The sequence below is a fragment of the Sinocyclocheilus grahami genome, unplaced genomic scaffold, assembly GCF_001515645.1.
Source record: "Sinocyclocheilus grahami isolate Dianchi unplaced genomic scaffold, SAMN03320097.WGS_v1.1 scaffold1137.1, whole genome shotgun sequence".
Classification (NCBI taxonomy): domain Eukaryota; kingdom Metazoa; phylum Chordata; class Actinopteri; order Cypriniformes; family Cyprinidae; genus Sinocyclocheilus; species Sinocyclocheilus grahami.
The window spans coordinates 247787-268413 of record NW_015506316.1 but is presented as its reverse complement, the minus strand read 5'-3'; the positions used below and the strand labels follow the sequence as shown (position 1 = coordinate 268413).

General features: G+C 39.9%; 1 long non-coding RNA gene across 1 annotated transcript in view; it reads left to right on the top strand.

The window, feature by feature from the left end:
• Window positions 1-256: 256 nt before the first annotated feature.
• The window catches only part of LOC107567251 (uncharacterized), a 70803-nt gene continuing 50432 nt past the window's right edge, over window positions 257-20627 (top strand). The window contains exon 1 of the long non-coding RNA XR_001606613.1: window positions 257-455. This is a non-coding gene — a long non-coding RNA (uncharacterized lncRNA). The remainder of the gene's footprint in view (window positions 456-20627) is intronic.

Here is a 20627-nt window from a genome sequence, read left to right as displayed (position 1 = left end):
TAATAACAGAAAAATTATTACAGATGTGATTTCATGCGGTTACGTAGAAGATAAAAAGACGAATGTGTACACGTGCATTGTATCAAACTATTAATTTAAATGTTATTTCATAGTAGATGCCATGTAAACTAATAGAGACAAGCAGACTCCATTTCCCACAGTGCAGTGAGGTGGGTGTGTGTCATGGGGTGTTTGTGTGCGTGAGAGTGAAGAGCTGCTCTTACACTGCAGTCTAAGCCAGTGTGTGTGTGTGTGTGTGTGTGTGTGTGTGTGTGTGTGTGTGACGGCTTCACTCGAGGAGACTCTCTGGATGTGTTTGGACGCTAAAGGCTCAGATGTGAGCAGGTCATGCGCGAGACTGGGTTTCAGTCCTATGTCTTCTGGAGTAACATAACTTGTGTGGAATAAACTCGCTTCCAGGACTGACAGAAGAAACAGCAGGAACCAATGCTCCGGTAAAGTGACCCTTCACTCACTGTATTCTCATGTAAGGACAGTGGAGATACTTTATTACAGTTCTCTTCTGTAACAGCAGACGTGATCTCGTAGAACACATTCGTTACAAGTACCTTAATATTCCATTCATTGATATAGATTCACATTTGGATGCATATGTGGTTTGTTGACCATCTCTATAATGCTTATAATGAGTTATCAATCAAAGTAATTATAAGGTGTTGGGAAGTCGTTTTAGGTGTGCACTTCATCTGTTTGCCTGTTATTCTGATTCTAATTATATATATATATATATATAAATGAAAATGTAATTTATGTACTGTGGTAAAATAACAGTATTTCAAGCACGTTACACTGACACTGATGGCTCTCATGGTACTGATCCTGAAGTTAATCATCTCATAGCCCTCGTAATTGAAACAGATATTATTCGTCTCATTTTGTTGGCACAGAATCAGCTCTGGTAGGGTATATAACCCTTCACTGACGCTTCTGCGGGGTAAAAGTCGTCTCCTCTAGATGACATGCAGCATCTTCCCGCTCGTGATTTTCTCGTGTCTCTGTTACGTTCAGCGCGAGCGTGTTTCTGAGGTGTGTTTAGACGGTGGACGTGTTTTAGAGCAGCTCTATTGTTGGGCTCTGGACAGAGATCCACTGTACCCAGAGTCCCCCCCCCCCAGCGTCCCCCTCTCTCCAGCACATCCTCCACAAACAAGCCCTTCTTTCTCCTCTGGAGAGGGACCCTATGTCCCACAGCAAGTGACTCTCAGGGCCGGCATTGACGGCGGGACGCTCCCTGCACAAAAGAGGCTGAAGTGTCAATAAAGTTGTTCCCGATGCACAGGAATGCCGTCCGGAGAGGGACAAAGAAACACTTTGTGTCAGCCGGGGGCCCTTGACTAAACCCCAGGGTCTCCTCTTCCTCCTCCTGTTATCTTAAACGAGCAGCGGGAAGCACATGTTCGTGTTGTGCTCAGAAGAAGCAACTCTTCTCGCAAACTAGCTACTCGAGTGAACCGAGGAGTGTTGGGTTTTGGGCTCGTTTCCTCAGTTGACCCTTGAACAGGGTTGTTAATTTGACCCTTTGGTCACCCGGTGCCGCTGAATGTCTGGCTGTGCTCTTGCCGTTAACAGGGCTGAGGAGGTGTGTGTGTGCGCCAGTAGCGCTGCAGGTGTTTGCTGCGCTGTCATCCAACACATCTGTGGTAAACCACAAGAGAAACGTACATGCACCGCCAGACAGGACTGCAGTCTGTGTGTGCGCATCTGTCAGGAAAGCCATAAACTGTTATGTTCAGTTAAAATGACCACACTTTTACTTTAAAAACCACTAGTTACCTTACAATGTGCGTGCCTTAAAAACCAGGTGTTATTTAGGCAGCATAATGTAGGGCTGTCAAATTAAAACGTGGTTATGAAAAAAATAACGCATTAAAATTTATTAACGCATTTAAAGCAGCCAGACCTACTTAGTAGTGATGGGAGAAACTAACCTTTTCGAAGCTTCGAATCAATTGAACCAAATGCTTCGCAAAAACGATTCACTGTTTCGAAGCGCTCGAAACACCGCACGCTAGTGACGCCTGCTGGTCAAAAGTGTGTAAATGCAACAAAAATCCAGGCTAAAACATGCATAAAAAAACGTAAATAAAACAAATGTTATATTGAAAGTATAATACATGAAATGCAATAAAAATAATAAAACTCAATTAAATATAGTTAGTTTTTAAAAAAATATTTTATATTAATTTGCAGGGCTTTATGGACAGCTTCTACATAGAAGCCAGTAAGAGACTATTAACTACTTCTCATCCTTTTAATTACACGAATGTCTCGTTAGAAATGTCTACAAGTTGATTAAACTGATCTGAGATCAGGTAAAAAGCATAGACGCTGGTTCAGTGGTTCGCCACTGGGGGGCGATCTCGATGAACTCGCATGATTCACGGGTTCGCAGAGATCGCCCTCCCCCCAGCGGCGAACCATTGAAATTTAGAAACCGTTATGACGTAACTGAAATCACGTGACTTTGGCAGTTTGATACGTGCTCCGAACCACTGTTTCGAAACAAACGATTCACAATAGTTTCGAAGCTGTGTGCTTCGAAAGCGCCATCACTACTTCTTAGGTCAACTTACATTTCATACATTTTGATTGGTGACACAATATTGTCTGTTTTTGCTCAATTTGCCCCAATGAAAATTGTGCATCTTCGAAGCAACGCAGCAGTGATTCGTTTCTGAGTTAATTGACATTTTGAAGGAATCAGGTGAACCAATGATTCAGTCACCCGTTCATAAAGAGAGCCTTTTACTTCATTCCTGAATGAGTCCGCCGTTTGAACAAATCCAATGAATGAATGACTTTTACTGCCACCGAATGCCAGTTTGAGGATCTTATTCAGAGAATCATTTAATAAAAAAAATGCAAGGCATAAGAGCCTGTGTTATACTTTCCGCACGTACAATCTGGACGTGGACGCGGACAACTTGCAATTCTACTACCGTGGACGTGTTCCATACATGCGTAGTAGATCGGCTTGAACAATAAACAAACATGTGAACAAAGCCAGATGTGCAATAACTCTGGTCAATTCTGTCTTTATATTGTTTTATCGACGAATTGTACAGGTTCGAGTAGCAACGGGCTTCTTCACACAGCCTGCGCATGCGCAGTAGCTAACTGAAATGGGAGGCACGCGGATGTCCACTCAGAGCCTCCGCGCACACTCTACGATGACGATTTTTACGTCACTCGCACCATAGCATTATCGACGGATTGTACAGGTTCGAGTAGCAACGGGCTTCTTCACACAGCCTGCGCATGCGCAGTAGCTAACTGACGCGCGGTCACAAAAAATGGGAGGCACGCGGATGTCCGCTCAGAGCCTCCGCGCACACTCTCCGATGACGATTTTTACGTCACGCGCACCATAGCGGACACTAGCGGACTAGCGCACGCGGAAAGTATAACACAGGCTTAATTCTGTGTGGAATATAGTAAAATATTTTGTTCGAAGCTACTATTTGTAATAGCCTATTTGATGTGTTTCTCATTTAAATCAATAATGGCTTTAAATGATCTTTTTAGGGTAATTTCTCCGCCAAACTAGATCAATTTAGTAAATTTAGATTAATTAGAGTAATTAATTGCCAGATTGTGCAATTAGTTAGAATACAAATTTTAATCGCTTGACAGCCTTACTATATATATTGAAAATGTAATTAGCTCGATTAGCAACATTCTCTTCAAACCGTTCCTTCGTGACCGTAGAAAGAGGAAACTGACTATAAAAAAATTGACCACTTTCAGTGCAGCAGCGCATGATTGTGTTGATGCATTTTAAAAATGTAAAGCAACCAAGATGGCAGTGGCTAGTTACTAACAACTACATTTCTGTTTTTTAAAAAAACATTTATTTAGTGTTTAGGTAGGGATGTAACGATATTATCAATATCGCGATAGCAAAATTGTCTCGATATTATCGTGGTCACATGACGATATGAAACGATAGGTTTGTAGTTTTTAAAATACATTTGTTTTGGGCCGTTCTGCTTTGGCACAGTATCTGTCGAACGAAATCAAACCGAAAGCACAAGATGGCTTAATCCCTTCATTAAGCATGATTACGCTGCGTGTTTCAAAGCGACGCGCGCACTTCGTTCATTCGATCGGCTCGTGAGCCGGTGTTTTCCGCGCCGCAGAACGGCTCCGTTCACTGTGAATGAATGCAGGGAACTCGTTTATTGCACGTGCTGCTGTGAGTTTAGCGCACGTTTGGGAACGCAACAGCCACCAGGCTTTATTTTCGCGGCAGATGATTACAGCATTTCACTAGATTTGTAGTGAGTCGCGTTTTTGTAAGACGGTTTTCACTGAAGCTGGAGATTTCTTTCGGAATAAAAGCTCTACTGCAGTTTCCGTCAAAATAAAAGCGTTAAAGTGCAGTACGAATTGCTGACAGCTAGCGGTTTAAATGCAGTCCAAATTCTAAATATCTCTTTCAAGTGTAGAAATTAGGAAATAAGTATTGTAATGTCCCTACTGTAGTGTAAATATACCAATGAAATATTCATTTTCATTTATTTTACAGTGCAATTGTTTTACAACATATGGCTGTTGCTGTCATTGTTACTATTATTATTATTATTATATTCTAATTAGTTTGGCTTCCTAAAACCCCAAGTGTGAATGTAATTTAGTCTGAGACAGTGTATCACAAATAAAAAGAGGGTCGAGGCCCCTTTAAAGTTCAGGTACAAGTCTTTTTTCTGACTTAAGTTTTCTTAGTTAAGAACATGGGTTGGAGCTCTAAATTTTGAACTCTCAAGGTGCATTCGATAGAATAATTTGTACTTTAAAAACGATACATTTTCATTTTATAAAACGGGGAGTTCCGGTGCTTGATTCTGATTGGCTGAGCCGCGTTCGAAGCTGTTGTAAATTACTCTACAAACACACACCTTTGTTTACGTTTGTCTTTGTAGCAACTACAACTGTTTCTGAGGAGCTACATTGTTTGGTGGAAGAATACTGTTTTTATTAATATCATTACTCTTTATTTGCTCGGTTTTATTTTGTGAAACCTAACTACGTATATGTGAATAACTGTTTTATAAAAGCAAGCTGTGAAGCCGTGGTTTACGGTGAAATTCACGTCGTGCCTAACAACGCCCCTCAGCTGTTACAAAATCACTGTAAACCACGGCTTCACTGGGCTTATTGCTTTATTTAAAAAGACATAAGAAGAATTGGGAAAATATCGCAATAATATCGTATTGTAACGATATCAAAATCTCACATCTCTATGTTTAGGCGTAAGATATATTTAGGTGTTTTATGCCTTTATTAAGATAGGATAGTGTAGAGCTGAGAGGAAGTGACCCTGGAGCACAAAACCAGTCATAAGGGTCAATTTTTTTAAATTGAGATTTATACACCATAAATAAGCTCTCCATTGATGTATGGTTTGTTAGGATCGGACAATATTTGAAAATCTGGAATCTGAGGGTGCAAAAAATCTAAATATTGAGAAAATCGCCTTTAAAGTTGTTCAAATGAAGTCTTTAGCAATGCATATTACTAATCAAACATTAAGTTTTGATATATTTACGGTAGGACATTTACAAAATATCTTCATGGAACACAATCTTTACTTAATATCCTAATGATTTTTGGCATAAAAGAAAAATCTATAATTTTGACCCATACAATGTATTTTTGGCTACTGCTACAAATATCCCCCAGCGACTTAACACTGCTTTTGTGCTCCAGGGTCTCATATAATTAGCACTGCTCTTTGTTTGCATGAGTCCAGTCCATCTCTGTGCGCCGTACACTCTCCGTGTCTCTCCGTGTGTGTGTTTAGCGTGGTCTGTCATTTGTTAGCGCTGCGGGAACAATGGGCAGCTTGTCTCTGGGGCGGTGATGCTGGAGAGAGGGGGTCTGGGATCGGCCCGCCGCCACCGCTGCCGACCAAGAACAAGCGTCTGTCTGATGGAGGACCTGCTGACCCTTCCTTAGCAAAATGGGAGCTTTGTTCAGAGGTGTGCGAGTGTGTGTGTGTGGGAATGTGAATGCGTCTATGAGTGGAGGAGGCTGAGAAAACCAAAGGGCCGGATGAAAGGTCAGAGAACTGGAAAGCACTGAAACCGGCTTGATTCCTGCACGGAGACCCTAGGAAATGCTGAAGGTGTGATGGTGTCTCCATTGGGATTTTCTCTGTCTGGACGTGTTAAGTGATCTACTGTCAGTTTAAGAACTGCTGACAGTCATGTCAAACCGTTTCTGTTTCAGTTTTTTAACCCAGCCCTGTTCCTGGAGCCTCGACATTGCACATACTACACGTTTCCTTTTTCTGACGCACATTTGTGACCCTGGAGCACAAAAGCAGTCGTAAGGGTCGATTTTTTATCACTGAGATTTACACATCATCTGAAAGCTGAATGAATAGGCTTTCCATTGATGTGTGGTTTGTTAGGATTGGATTGAAAATCTGGAATCTGAGGGTGCAAACAAATCAAAATATTGAGAAAATCATCTTTAAAGTTGTTCAAGTGAAGTTCTTAGCAATGCATATTACTAATCAAAAATGAAGTTTTGATATAGTTACAGTAGGAAATGTGCAAAATATCTTCATGGAACATGATTTTTACTTATGTACTTATGTCTTTACTTCCTAATGATTTTTGGCATAAAAGAAAAATGGATACTTTTGACCCATACAGTGTATTGTTGGCTATTGCTACAAATATCCCCCAGCGACTTAAGACTTCAGGTCTCTGAGGAGTTGTAATCTTCTGTGTTTGATTAAGGAGACTTGGAGTAATTGTGTAAAGTTTATGCTAAAGAATGGAGGTCTTGCGGTGTCCACCATGTGCATCAGGAACACCATCAAGGTCTGGTTTGTGGTTTTGGTTTCTTGTTGACAAGAAAGTGTGGGGTGCGGTTTGGGACGTGATTAACCTGATTGAATGTGGCTTTAGCACACACTGAACTGATATGCATGCTGAAGTCTGCGGTCGTCTCTGTCAGTCTTTAAATGAAACACGAGTTAGTGCAGCCTAGACACATGCCTCTCTTTCCAAACGAAAGCAAGCACATTTTCTTTCCATTTTGAAACTCCTCGTTGTGTGTTTGAATCTGAATTGCCCCAGAAATATGCCACTGACGCACACGCTTTGTGGAGAGGATTCTGTAGGTGAATTATGTGGCGGTGTGTGGCGCCGCCTGGTGGCCGGTGAGAGTCGCTTCAGTGTCAGATCAGTCATTCAAAACTAGGAGCCTCGGCAAACTACCAAGGGCACCATAGCAGGACTAAGTAACGGTGGTATTTATTCGAAACTATAAATCAGGGTTAAACTGCAGCATCTTCCAGTCTTCATTCCTGAAGCTGCCAGACTGGAAACGCAGATTAACGCTCGACTTCTGGTCAGGTTGAACTTTAGCTTCTTCTAAGACTGCAGTGTTAACCTGACTAGACTTTAGTAGCAGATTAGCATTGTTTCTGGACTATAGTTACATGCTACCTTTGTGTTTCTTTCAAAAACAAAGAAGTAGGCTTGCATATGTTGTGTCGATTTTCTTGAATTTGTGATTTGGGAGATGAATTTCAATACACTGGCCTTTAGTCACTCCAGCTGAGTTGAAAACCACTGCTCTAGCTGAATAAAACCTGAGAAACCTGGCTTAAAAATCCACATTCATGAGGCTTTGTTTGACTTGAGGTAACACTTCAGTTCATCTCTATTAGCCAGTCGTTTATTAGCATGCATATTACTAGTATATTGGCTGTTTATTTGTACTTCTAAAGCACATCCCTGATAGCACACGTACATCTCGGAGACGTCTGTGAGATGTTTTTTTTTGGGGGGGGGGGGGGGTTTGCTCATCTGCAATGCGTTTGAAGGATGTTTACTTTTAGATGTCTTTGATCTAGAATGCATGTACACCTGACATCTGAAAGACGTTTGTAAACAGCAGATGCTTTCCAGATCAAGAGATCTTTAACAGACATCTATGTGTGCTATCTGGGATATGAATGTCTTATTCTGCATGAGCATACCTAAACTTAACAACTACCTAACTATTAATAAGCACTAAATTAAGACTTTATTGATGAAAAAAGGCAGTTAATAGGTGATTAATAGTGAGAAGTGGTCCCCAAATTAAAGTGCGACTGCTGCTACAGATGATGGTTATGCGTCAAGATTTACGATATAGTATAATGTCCAAAGTAAAGCTAGTTAGCGATCTCTTTTGTTGCGTTATCAGATGATATTGCTGGGAATATTCAGCATCAGTAGCACTCTCTGAAGCGTCACACATGGGGCGTTATGACACTGTTTGCCAATGCTTTTCACAAACAGTCATTTTTTCTTGCTAGACATCTTGAGATTTAACACTGGAATAAACTGCACAGGGCACAATATAGAAAACTGTTATAGTGTTTGGTTTCTAAATGTTGTTATACTCCAAAACTATTCAGATTAGTTCAGATTTATATATATGTGACCCTGGAGCACAAAAGCAGTGTTAAGTCGCTGGGGGATATTTGTAGCAATAGCCAACAATACATTGTATGGCTCAAAATTATAAATTTTTCTTTTATGCCAAAAATCATTAGGATATTAAATAAAGAGCATGTTCCATGAAGATATTTTGTACATATCCTACCGTAAATATATCAAAACTTAATGTTTGATTAGTAATATGCATTGCTAAGAACTTCATTTGGACAACTTTAAAGATGATTTTCTCAATATTTAGATTTGTTTGCACCCTCAGATTCCAGATTTTCTAATAGCTGTATCTCAGCCAAATATTGTCCGATCCTAACAAACCACACACCAATGAAAGCTCATTTATTCAGCTTTCAGATGATGCATCAATCTCAATTTCCAAAAATTGACCCTTATGACTGGTTTTGTGCTCCAGGGTCACACATTTGAATATTATAGACTTAATGCGATGCATACAAATACAAGTAAGAGTAAGATTTATGAAATAGTACTAATGAACCGAGGTCGATACATTTATAGTCAATAAATCCAGTTTGTTTCTTGCAATCGTGTACTTGTTAACTAATTGAATCTTGATTGTTGCACAATTCTATTTAGACAATGTTCAGTGTGCATGAACAAAATGTTGTTTTCACAATGAACAGATTTCTGCTGATTTGAAGTAAATTGAATAAAAGCCTTTTAAATCAAATTACGCCGTGATACTTGTTTTGACTCGTATATCTAGGTCACGTTCTTGTGTTTCATGGCTTGTGAGGACTTGTCATTATTCATGTTGGCGTCTGTTTCTTGCTGCTTGAGCTTGATACGACACACAGCCCTTAACATCAAAGGTTACAGGAATGCTTTCTCCTCTCTTTTAATAGCTAACCATTCAGTTTTCGGCACAGTTATATTTAGCATGGTTTTTTCCCAGCCTCTGCTGTGGGCGGAGTGCTGTGTGGCTCCCAGCGGTGAGCACTAGATGGCACTGCGACTCTGCAGAAACGACACGCGTGTGATCCTGCAGCGCGTCAGCGTGGTTACAGAGCCAGATTACTCTCCCGTCTTATTGACCGTCACCGTCGGCCTTTGAAGATCAAAGCAAAGAGATAACGTCCACCTCTGCCTCAATAAAGAGGATCTTCTGCTGCTCTTTCTGTCTCGCCGCTTGCGTCTCCAGGCCTTCTGCAGGAATCTTTCCAAGTCATGTGAACTTGGGTTAGTCATGTTGGTGTGAAAGGTTAAACTTTGCAGTTTGTGCAATGCACAGTTAATCATTTGGACAGGCGTTTGTTTGGCTTGACAGGCAGCTGGAACGGCCAGTTTGGTGAAATCCAGGATACTGTGTGTGTGTGTGTGTGTGTGTGTGTGTGAGCAGAAGACACGGAAACCCGGCCGATGCCAAGCTCTCAGTTGGTCCGTGGCCAGATCTCTGTGAAGTGACGCGCTCGTCATGCGGGTGGGCCGGATCGTGATTGGGTGACAGCAATAGCAGCGCTATAAAAGCGTCCTCTGTTTCTCACACTGTCAGTGTGATCAATGCTCTGCTCTGCATGTGAGCTTCAGGTAAACTGGAGCACTTTTTTAAAGATTTATTAATGGGCTTTTTTTATGCCTTTATTCGAGCAGGACAGCATAAAGCACATAGGGCCCTATGAAATCAGTTTTATTTTTTCCGGTTTTAATTTTCTGGATTCCGGGATTTTTTTTATTTTTCAATTACAATTTTTCTAGACTCTGGTTTAATGGTTAAATTAAATATCGTTAATGATAATTGAAGTCATGAAACTTGCGTAATTTAACAATAATTTATTAAAACAAAAATAAAATTAAGGCCCAATTAAATTTTTTTTCTGAAATGTAGTTTTATTTTCTTGATTACATTTGAATGATTTCATTAGATTCTAATAACCAAAAGCCTTTCTAAATAATTTTATTAAAAAAAATTCTCTCTTTTTTTTTTTTTTTTCAGAAATACTGGGTTGTGTATTTACATTTATTTTTCTGATCAATAAATTCTGGTGAATATAATAAAAATATACTAATTTTATTAGCACTATCATTACATTAACTAAGCAAACTTTTATTTTGACAGGTTGCTATGAAGACCTTTAAGTTTATATGATATAACGATCATGTTCGTGTGTTCATGTACCTGCTGAAAACGCCGCGCTTCAGTATGCGTGTAGTAAACGAAATCACGCGTCACAGGATTCATATTTAAATAGTCTTTTTTGCTGTTTAATATTCACAGACACTATTCTATATCATGTTTTGATTCGAGTGTAATGACCTACTTTTGATTTATTCATCCAAAATTCCGTGACATTCCGTGTTACACAGTAAATTCCATTTTTATGACTGGATTCCGCAATTCCGTCTGCATTTTCCGCATTGCAGAAATCATAGAGTGCTAAGCAGACAGGAAAGCATTGGGTGGAGAGTGCGGAGTGGGATCGATCCGGCAAAGGACCTCGAGACGGGATTTGAACTTCAGTTCCCGTGAGTGCAGTTGTGGCGACCCGAGTTCGAATCCCATCTCGAGATCCTTTGCCGATACCGTTCCACTGGAGCACTTTTTCACGTTCAGCTATAAAGTGCAGAAGCAGTGAGAGTGATACTTTAATCCTGACTATCATACGAGTTTCTCTGAGCTCTATTCAGAAGGCCGTTGTAAGTAAATCCGAAAAGAAGCTCGGAGCGCCGCATACTTGAACCTTGCCCAGATTTGCTTTCAACAAATCAGATTTGGTGCGATTTAAAATGCTTCGTTACGCAGGTTCCAGCCTTCAGGGATTACGAGAAACCGAACGAGAGGGCTGAAGTTCTCAGCAGACTTTGCTGTGCACTGTTGACCAATCACAAAGCAATATCCAGTGGCCGAATGGCCGGCAGCCAATCAGAGCGTGGCACAGAGTCAGATGAGAGCGGTCAGTGTGTGGACCGGCTCCAGCGCGTTTGCACCGCTCAATCAAAGTTTATCGTGTATCCCAGAGCAAATACTATACTTTCAGATTATTGGAGGAACTTTGTTCCTCATGTAGTTCTTCTCTAGATTGGACTCTTTGGTTTCTCGGTGACGAGCAAAAACAAAACAATGCAGCTTCAGTAGTTGCTACATGTGAGTGAAGCTTGTGAGTGAGTGAGTGTGTGTGCATGCAAGTGTGTGAGTGTGTGTGCGAGTGTGTGTGTGTCTGTGCGTGTGCGTGTGTGTGTGTGTGTGCGAGTGTGTGTGTGCGCGTGTGTGTGAGCATGAGTGTGTGTGAGTGTGTGTGCGTGTGTGTGAGCATGAGTGTGTGCGAGTGTGTGCGTGTGTGTGTGAGAGTGTGTGTGTGTGTCTGTGCGTGTGCGTGTGTGTGTGTGTGTGTGTGCGAGTGTCTGTGTGTCTGTGCGTGTGCGTGTGTGTGTGTGTGTGCGGTGTGTGAGTGTGTCTCTGTATGAGTGAGTGTGTGTGTCTCTATGTGTGTGTGTGTGAGTGTGTCTCTGTATGAGTGAGTGTGTGTGTCTCTGTGTGTGTGTGTGTGAGTGTGTGTGTGTGTGTGCGGGTGTGGGTGTGGGTGGGGGTGGGTGTGTGTGAGGGTGTGTGTGTGCGGGTGTGTGCGTGTGTGTGTGAGAGTGTGTGTGTGTGAGAGTGTGTGTGTGTGTGTGTGCGTGCGAGTGTGTGTGTGCGAGTGTGTGTGTGCGTGTGTGTGAGCATGAGTGTGTGTGTGTGTGTGTGAGTGTGTGTGTGTGTCTGTGTCTGTGTCTGTGTGTGTGTTGAGGTGTGGTTAAGTTACTGTAGATCAAAGCTCAGGTAGGTGTTTTGTCCTCCATACTGTTAGCTAATGTTTAAGACATTTTGCTCCATATACACAAGCTGCTCCACAGTTATATTTTAGACTGTACTTGAGATTAAAACTTTTTTTTTCTTAATTAGTTACTTTTTTAATCTGTCTTCAAAGAAACATTTTATTAAAACATCTAAAGCTAATTGTAATGATTTTGGACTGGGTCCAATTATTCAGCATATTTTCACAGTGATTTTTCTGGCAAAATATATTTTGCCATCAAAAGGCTGAAAAACTGGTATTGCCCATCCCTAGTACAGACTAACCCTACAACCTAAAACCCTAATGTTAATTCAAACTTAACATTCAATTTGAATTTGAAATTCAAATTCAATCATTTTTACATTCCAGAAAGCAGGATTTTGTCTATTTTAGCTCACTTCTCTGGACAGTTTTCTGTAGTGAAGTGAAGTGAGCACAGACACATGCTGACAGTGTTCATGGGGTGGCAGGAGTTTTCTTGGGAATTTTTAAGCAGGTGCTGCTGTAGCAGTCAGGCAGTTTTAATAGGATTATCACTCTCTCTCACACACACACACACACACACACACAGGCACAATCTGACCCAGCCCTCACACAGCCAGGGCTCCAGTTCTCAGAAAAATTACTTGAATGAAACAAGAACCGAATTTTTCTTGGGAATTTTTAAGCAGGTGCTGCTGTAGCAGTCAGGCAGTTTTAATAGGATTATCACTCTCTCTCACACACACACACACACACAGGCACAATCTGACCCAGCCCTCACACAGCCAGGGCTCCAGTTCTCAGAAAAATTACTTGAATGAAACAAGAACCGAACGACTTACTAAAATAACTGCTTATAAATGTAGATATTTATTCAGTACCAAAACACTGAATTCAGTCTCAAAAACCTGCAATGGTTCCCAGTTCATTTAAAATGAGACATTTTGGGAAAAACATAAGATAAGCCAGTCTGATTGCGCTGAGGCTGATGTGTGAATTTGTTTGATTGACTGATTAATAATACGAGTCATTTGAGAAACACTGGCTTTAATGAAGAGAATCTAAAGATGAATTAACCCACTAGTCACCACTAGATGAAACCAAATATAGACACAAATCAGTAGTGACTAGATTAGATAGTACCTGCATTTGCGCGCTGGAGTTCTGAAAGATCATATTCGTTAGAACCAAACCCTAAAGTCACTCATTTTATGTTTTAAAATTGGGGCTGGGCGATAAAACGATAATGACAATTATCGCAATATTTTTCTAAAAAAACCCCGATATCAACGGTTCGATAAATGTTAATGCGGCAAAATATATTTTTGTAATATTCATATATTAAGATATTGATTTTGCTAAGCAAAAAATGACTGGAAAACTGTGTTTGTGATGTTCTCACCGTACAGTAGGCTATAGTTTAAAACCACAATTCATTGTCTGGTTTCTACAACTTTCCATTGGGAGCAAAAATCTGCCTTTAAACGTGAAAGAAATACAAATTTGAAATGTAGCATGATAATTATCGATATCGACTGACATGAAATATTTTATCGTGATCATTTTTTGGCCATATCACCCAGCCCTAATTAAAACCCATCTTTGATCATCAAAATGACATATTTAAACTTTTTTTTCCCCATGAAAATAATGTCTCTGTCTTAAAATGGCTTGAATGTAACTCTACGCTCTTACCTCTTTAAGAATGCACAGACAATTAATATGCTAATGAGCCCCGCCTCCTCTCAATCACTCCAGCTCAGACCTGCTCCACTTCCACTCCGTTAACTGAAGTAGTAAATGCTACACCATGCCCACATTGGGTAAATGGTTATCGGAGAGTGAATCTGTGAGGGAATTTATTGAATTCTGCCTAGAAAGCGCACAAAGCATGCTCCCGTTATAATCACTTGAAAAGCTGTCACTCGTCTTAGTGCGTCGGGTCTTACAAAGCTCGGTTATAATCAATGAAGCTCTAAACTGCGTCTGAATTTTGTTCGTTATAATGAGAGGATCCGCAAGCTTGTATAACAGCACTGAACGAGACTCCAGTGATTTGAGTGGATTCTAACGGAAACACTTCTGATTGGCTGTTGCGTTCAAGAAATCAACAGATCTGTCTGTGATTGGCTGCGTTGGTCAACACTGCAAAAACACGCTGTAAATAGAAACCTATGAGCGGTGGATGAAAAGCCCCGCCTTGTAGGTTGACTGGATTGGTTGATGTTTGTGACGGCAGAAAACAGAGGCCATTTCAAACCGTGTTTTTTGATACACTGCAGCTTTAAAGAGAAAATACTCTGCAGTGGTGCAGACTGATGAATTTGCACATGCTTATGTCTTAAAGGGATAGTTCACCCAAAAATGTTTTTTTAAATGCCAGTCTTTTAGAGAAAGTAAATGCCTTGTGCTGCTCCAGAGTGTTTTATGAGTTCAGTTAAGCGTCACAATGCATGCTCTTCATCAGTTCTGTAGCGCAAATATGTAACATTTAGGACATTGTTTACATGTGAGTGTAATATCAAGGCATTCTTCTGTTAATTGCACTGTGTTGTGGACTATGTTTGTGTTTTTTTCCCCTTCCATGTCCTTTGTGTTGTGCACTGTTGGGTCCCTGGATATTTAGGCCTATTTGTACTTTTGATGCTCTTGAGGTACATTTAATATCAATGACTTTATTATGTAACTTTATTTCATCATGGCCTACTTCAGGTTTCTGTCTCTCCATTGAAAGTCCAGGTAACCAAAACATAAAAGATCCCCCCCAAAAAAGTAATAAAGGCGTCATAAAACAAATCCATATATGTCCAGTTAAGGATTGTATTCACAAGTAAACACATACATAGAGCGAATCACATGTTCTAAACATGAAAGCTTGTAAGTGCTCGTATGCATGAGCTTCTGTTACCAAGTGTGTGTTGTTGTTTGTATGTAACCGCTCGATTCGTGTGTATTTGTTTTACAATGCTTTTATGACCATTTTGGATCGTCAACATTTTGGTTACCTGGACAGAAATCTCTCAGGTTTCATATAAAGATCTAGAAGATTACCCAAGGTCTTAATGGGGTTGGAATGACTCGGGTGAATAAATGATGACAGTATGATCATTTTTGTGTGAACTATCCCTTTAACTTCCACTCGAGTTAATCTCCATTCAGAGTATCGTTACTTGTGCACGTAATGATTGGGTCAATTTCATACAGCACTGACATCATGGTACAACGCTTTTAGCTCTGAAAACAAGCTGTCGTGTTTGTGTCATTTGTCTTGCATCTACCGCTCCAAACCTGGTTTAATATTGTAGACGGTAAATTCCCAGTGGTCTAGTCTAGCTATCATAAAATGACACATTTGGCCTCGACATAAAAGCGAAGCCGCAAAAGCGGCACTTTGAGACGACTGGATATTTGCGCAACCATAAAGCCATCAGCGTATCTCTCGCATTGCTCAGCAGAAGAGGGTCAGATGAGAGACTGTAAATCAGGGTCAAACGCTCTTGAGTTTCCAAGCAAACGTTCTCAGTTTTGGCTGTATTCTAACAAACACTTCATAACGTGTGCAGGCACAGAATGAGAAAGTGCAAGCGTTTCCTGCATGTGAACATGCATGTTGTTTTTCTGAAATGCTTGTGTTCACCTCATTAATCAGTGATCACTAACATATTCATTATTGACCATTATTTAAATGCACAACATTTTCCAATCAAGGTCCATATTATTGTCCAACTTAAGAGAAAAAAAAGTTGTACGGCTATTAAAATTTTGGCTTATATATATTTATTCCAAACTGCATAAAAATTGCATTTCAGGCATATAGTTACTTTTATTCTGTGTGTCACGGAGATACATTAACATGGATTTCTATGATGCTGGAAAGGCATGAAAAGGGTTGTGTGCGATATATGTAGGGTTATTGTGTGGATTATGTCTAGTGTATAAGTGTGCATGTTTTGTCATATATTCTAACTGCTAACATTTCACAAATTGGTCATTCATGAGGTTCATTACAAATAACCACAGGACACAGTAATACAGTTTAAGACATGTATTGATACAAGTACAACAGATATACTTAACAGTCAGAAGCATCATTTGTTCAAACCTTGGTTCATTTATACATATTATTCCCGCCACTTGAACAAACACTGGCCGAATCCATGTGACATCTGTGAACAAATGTGTATCTGGTTGTTCCTTTGTGTTTTTGTCTTGTTAATCGGAGAACTGTATTTGTATTGAGGTTATGTATGTCCAAGTAATGTGCAGCCTTTTCGTCTAAGAAATAACAAAAGGACACCTTTTAAAAAAAAATCTCTTCAATCTAATTTTGTTACAATAAAATTGTATTGTGAAATCAGTCGACAGTTGAGTGAATCGTTACATCCCTATATGCTACTAGTTTTTGCTGTGGTATCGAAGTAGTAAATTGTTCTTTAAATAATAAGTGTTACTTAAATAATAAAAAAACATATTTTTTTTGCTCATCTGAAAAATGATCCGATCTGTGACTCAAAATGTGATATGATAATGTAATATAATCCGAACCGTGAGATTTGTGATCCATTGCACCCCTACTCTCTTGACTTGTAAATTATTTTATTCGGACTAGTTAAATACATTTTTGGGCTACCAAAATCTGAAGAATGCCTGCCCGAAGGGCTACCAGGGATTTTGAAATTTTGCGAGCCCTGGGTTGCAAAGGGGTGGAAAATTTCCGGAAACTTTCCAAAAATCCCTGGAATATTCCAAAAAAATCCTGGAAAGTTTCCAAAATTTCTGGAATGTTTCCGGAATTTACTGGAAATTTTCCACCTTTTTGCAACACTAGTCATTACTCAGTTAATCAAGTCAGTGTGCATGAATGAAATAAAGGTTTATGCTTTGTAGGTGGAGTATTCCTAAAACCCTTTTCACATCAATTTCTGCCTTTATTCCAGTTTTTCCACTGTTAACGTAGGGCTGTTAAAAAAAATTTGAATTTCGAATATTCATCGAATTTAAAATAGAAATCCACAATCGAATGCAAAAACGTTGCAGCCTTATCAGTGGCGCACGAGATGCGATGACGATGTAAGTGTCGTTGCATTATAATGTATTTGTTATCCTGTCCAGTTGAAGCCACTAGATGTGGCGATAAAATATTGCGGGAAAAAGAGAACATCAATGCGGAGAAGATGTTGTTTAGCTCAAAACTGAAACCAAGCCGTTCACACAGAACGCAAATTTCGTGCATTTTCTAGAGGGACATCTATCACTGTTGCACTCGCGTCTCGCACAAAAGAGTCGCATGTTTAGAAAGCCGTGTAAAATTAATGCAAGTTCAACTTTGAAAAAAACATATCTCAAGACCACTGCATCTCATGTTTTTAAATGAAGAAAGTACTCTTTGTGATTGGCTTTCGGCGCTTTGTTTTAAAATATGCATACATACTGCTGTTTGGTTAATAGTTGTTTAAGCAACTTTATTAATTATAATTGGTTTATAAACATTATTTGAAACATTATGCACTTTTTTTTTTTTTTTTTTTTTTTCAGATGTCATGTTATTTTATTGCTTTGAATAAACGTGCATTATTAATATTTTGCTCGATGCGCCCTCTTGTGGCCTCGGGAGAGAAGTCAAAAGCTTTTTTCACCCTAACTGAAATAACGCATTTTAAATTCGAATATTGATCATATTTAAGTACAAAAATCAAATTTAGTTTTTCAGCCATTTTGACAGCCCTATTAACATGGGATGCATTGTCCAAGGGTTAAAATGCTACTGTTTGAGCTACAGAAACTAATTCATATCTGTGTTATTTTCAGTTTTTGATCTACAATCATGGGAACTTTCAGTACATTGCATGGTATTGTGTTTGTGTGTATCTGTAGTGTTGGCACAGACTCGTTCATGTTCATAAACGCAGCACTGGCTCCTGTGTGTTTATGTTGGAGGCCCTCTGTCCATGGGACGTCCCTCTCTCTCTCTCTCTCTCTCTGTCTTCCTCTCACCTCAGCTGGACACAATATGTGTCTGTGGCCACTTTCAGACCACGAGTCTGTGTTTGAGCTTCCTCAACCCATCATCACAACATTCAGTTTCTCTGTTTGGCTGTCTGATCTCCTTCATGTGCGTAGAAACTGTCCAGAGAAGATAGAGATTGTGCTTTAATGGTGTGTCTATTAATGTTTCCCTCTGAAGTGTGCCTATCTAAGCAGACAGGAGTGATGTTTGGCTTTATTTCCATATGGGAGCCTGGCTTTTACAACAAATGAACTCTTACTGACGTCAAGTGTACTGACACACAAGCTGTTGGTCTTAAGAATGTCAAACATACTAGTCCTTTAGTACTAAAATGTAACAAGACCCGTCTTTCTGCAGTGTCAGTAGAGCAGAGTATCGACTCACATCACTACTGACGGACAGCTGCTGCTGTTTTTTGTGTATTTGCACATGCGCATTAACCTGTATTAACATGAAAAGAAGAGCATTCACTACTCTGTGCGTGAATCACTTAAGTAGTAGGGATGTAATGATTGAACAAAATGAGATTTAGGACAAATTATAAATGAAAAGGCATCCTTTCATTATCGATTGGACAAAATGCTGCAAAAACAAAACTAAATGAAATTTTAAAACCAACTCTGCCAGCAGGTGGCGCTTATGGAACGGCAGCAAAATGAGATTTAGGACAATTTATAAATGAAAAGGCATCCTTTCATTATCGATTGGACAACATGCTGCAAAAACAAAACTAAATGAAATTTTAAAACAAACTCTGCCAGCACGCTTATGGAACAGCAGCAATATAGTGTTTCCTTGTTTGCCGCTGTAAACTAACCAGCGCTGCGGTTATGAACACTACTTTAATATACGTTATACAGAGGCAAGATGAATAGAAAATACCATCTAAACATTTCTGAAGACAGTCAGTTCTCCTCAGTGATACACTGATTTAAACTCCCACCCCCAAATGTATCACGATTCGTTTAACATCTTAAACAACTTGAATCGTCACATATTTGTATTGAATTTCAACCGGCTCGGGGTGCATTGTTACATCCCTATTTAGTAGTCATATACAGTAATTTTAGTGTATTTTTGTTTATTATTTGTAATCTTTTCTCTGGATTTCCATACATTTTGCATTAACGGTGCATATGACAACCTGGACCATAAGCCTATTTCAATTAATTCATTTTTGATATACCATAAAATTCAATATAACAATATATTCAATATATATCATGGATCCCCGTCTGTCCCAACTCGAGCAGTCGCAGGGACTAAAAGGCCCAGATCCTTCCTGCAAACAGTCTCCATGCTGAGGTCACAGTTCAGTTTTTTGTTTGTTTCCATCCATGTATGAGCTGTCATAAAAACATGTGATCCATCTTGCTGTTGGGCAAAAAGCAAACCATGATTTGCTGTGCTGGAGACATCTGCTGCACAAATGTGTGAAGAATAAAGCGTCCCGGGTGCCCATCTTCATTCGATTAACAGTTTGAAGTATTTTGACATTAAACGCTCTCGACGTCTCTAATAAAGCGCGTTTATTTCTCAGCCATTATCTCTCGTGTTGGTAAACGACTGATTCGGTGTTTCTCTCGTTTACACTGCATTAGCTTCGCCAGTTCATAACTGGAACTGTAAACCTTTCAGCTTTGTCTCCCAGCGTCATGCTGGATCTGTTTACTGAAATGCAAATGACTGCGTACAGATGGGATGATATCGCTGAAGCTCCTGTTTTTAATCTTCTCTTCCTCATGCAGGTGTTGTGTGGCGGTGGTGAGTCAGATGTTGCAGTAAGTGTGTGTTCTCCGCGCTGGAAGGAAGAGAGAGGCAGTGGCACATTAAAGTGCTTCTCCCCGCACCCCCCGTAGAGGCCTTTGTATTACATAAAGCCTTGAGAACAGTTCTGTCATTGTTGTGAACGGAAAGGGCCTTTTCTTCTGATGCTTGCTCTTCTGAATATGATATGTGCACATGGAAAGCATGGACAAAAAACTGTGTTGAATTACCCCGTCTGTACCAATCTGTCAAAAATGGATGCAGCTCAGTTTTCATTTTACAGTCGCACCAACTCTGGACTTTCCCTGGAAGCGGAGTTTCCACTTTGTTTTAACCTAATTACGCGTCTCTGCGGCCGCGCTGCTTAATGACACTATTGTTTAGTGTTTGTGACGAGCAGTTCATCTGAGAGTCAGACAAAAAAGAAGAGAGGGAAGGACCACGGCAAAGTTCAAACATAATAAAAATTAGTTCAAATCTGAGACGATGTTAAAAAAGCTTTAAAAAAAAATCGGGACGGTGAGAAATGCTGCCTTTTTTCCCTGTCTCCGAGCTTGGAAATTAGTGTGGAAGAGGAAACGCATTCGGTTACAAAGTCTAGAT